General features: G+C 32.2%; 1 pseudogene; it reads right to left on the bottom strand.

Moving 5' to 3' along the window:
* The window catches only part of LOC103594478, a 16318-nt pseudogene that overhangs the window by 7504 nt on the left and 6503 nt on the right, over positions 1 to 2311 (bottom strand).

Below are 2311 nucleotides of genomic sequence, written 5' to 3'. Positions count from 1 at the left end.
GAGCACCGCCGCGCTTCCCAAGCGGCGCACTATCCAGTGCGCCACCGGGCCGGCCCCTCAAAAATCAATTTTTAAAACGAGGATACTACTTGGATATTTTTATTCCATATTTTATTGTAAATATGCACCTTTTATAGTTCAAAATGTTTTAATAAACTTATTCTGAAACAGATCCTAGGTTTATTTGGATGATGGAATACCATAAAGAGAATTTTTGTAGCTATAAATGTGGATGGATCCCTTTTAATTTTTATATACATATTTTGTCCTTTTTGATATAGGATTATCATGCATGGCTTTAACCTTTTTTGATGGGATCATAAAGTTGAGCATGTACTCTACTTGGATTTTGCTAACTTTAATTCCAACAAAGCTCTTGCTATTTTTTAGCATTTATATTTGAATCCAAATTCATAAGCATGCACTTGCAGTGACAGCAGAACCTAAAAGTGTTAAATGTTTACATATTTTATAGACTAGGTGACTTAAAAAATTTTTTTTAAAAACTATCACACATTTCTTAATAGGCTATTAGGAATTCATTAGGATTTTTTAAAAAAATTTTTTTAGGCAGAGATTCTGTCAACCTTACCTGATTGTGCTTTCAAGTGTTGTGCAGCATAAAATAGGATACCATCTGCAGCAAGAGGCTGAAACTGCAATTGGATATGTGTCTTTTTTCTAATACGAAAGGAAGCAAAAGACATCCAGGATAATTCATTGCTTCTGAAAGATGCATCACTTATAGACAAAGCTAAAAGAGAGAGTGCAAGAGAGAGGAGGGAGAAACTTACTGAGTCATCTGCTGAATTAAAAAAATATATTGTTCAAAAATATGAGGGGTCTTCAAAAGTTCATGAAAAGATTTGTATTATCTTTTAATTCTGCTTTTCCACAAACTTTTTGAAGTACCTTGGTACTATAAACTGCTCACATAATTTTATCATTAAAGAATTAGTCTTTCAAGAATTGCTTATAGGTAAATACATTTAACCTTCATAATTTTGGGTGTCTGTTCTAATCCCACTAATTTTTTAGGTATTTGTGATGGAATCCATTATTGAAAAGCCTTCTATTAGTTCTGTTAACCATGCCCCTTTTGGATGGTATTATGTGACACAAGTCTTCTGCTGTAGATTGTATTATAGAGTAGCATCAGATACATACTTGAGATTCTTGGGAATGTCTTAGATTAATAATGCTTTCAGAAGGATGGCTCCAAAAGTGGAAGATAGAAGGCTATATGAATTATCCTTCAGCTTCTATTTTTCTGATTCAGATGGTGTAATCAAGATGATAATATAAATGGACATAAATGTCAGTTTACGTGACAATAATTTAGGTCTATATCTCTTCATAAAGTGCTAACTCTTGGGTTTTACTTCATCAGTGGTAAGCTTAAGAAAATTCATATTAATGTGAAAGTATAATCATTATACAGATTTTAATCATTGCTTCTGTGTATAAGTGGATGGGAATTAAGAGGAGGAAAGGAGGTTGTGCACAGTTGGCCATTTTTATCTCTATGTATAAAATATCTCTGTATTCCTCTCTATGGCCATTTTCATTTCTATGGATAAAATATCTCTATATTCCTTTCTTCCTCTTCAGAATGGTAGAGGTAAGAAGCACCAGTTGTTGCTAAGAATGCAAGCTCCTATATCACACTTTTAGAGGGACTGATTTATTAAAGCTGGGATGGGGTCCAGGAAGTATATTTTTAATAAATACCCCTGGTGTTTCTGACATAGGCATTCCTTGGACCACATTTTCATAAACACAGACTTAAATTTTATTTTAAGAATACAAGGATTATACAAAAAGTGGGTGTCCTTTTGAAATTGTTTTTATAATTATTACTAAGTAATACATGCTATTATATGACAGTCAAACAACATAGAAGAGTAAAGTTAAAAAAGTCAAATTTCATTGTTCTTTCTCCTTCCTTAGCCCCAGGAACCACTGTTAACAGTTTATTGTATATGTAGCCAGACTTTTTTTTTCCTGATGTACATACTATTAATGTGTGTGTATGTATAGTACCTAATTTATTTTACATAAATAAAACAATATTATAAACTATGCATAAATGCTTGCTTTTTTCATTAAATAATCTACATGAAATTTTGATATTAGCATATTTTGCCTATGCTGCTTTTACATACTTGCATAGTATTTTCATAAATAGACTTTATTTTTTGGAGCAGTTTTAGGTTCACAGCAAAACTGAAGAGAAAGTACATAGAGTTCCCATACCCACACATGTGCAGCCTCCCCCATTACTAATATCCTCAACAATGTTTATCATACA

The sequence above is a fragment of the Galeopterus variegatus genome, unplaced genomic scaffold (assembly GCF_000696425.1).
Source record: "Galeopterus variegatus unplaced genomic scaffold, G_variegatus-3.0.2 Scaffold1566, whole genome shotgun sequence".
Taxonomy (NCBI): domain Eukaryota; kingdom Metazoa; phylum Chordata; class Mammalia; order Dermoptera; family Cynocephalidae; genus Galeopterus; species Galeopterus variegatus.
This window is presented reverse-complemented; position numbering and strand designations above follow the sequence as displayed.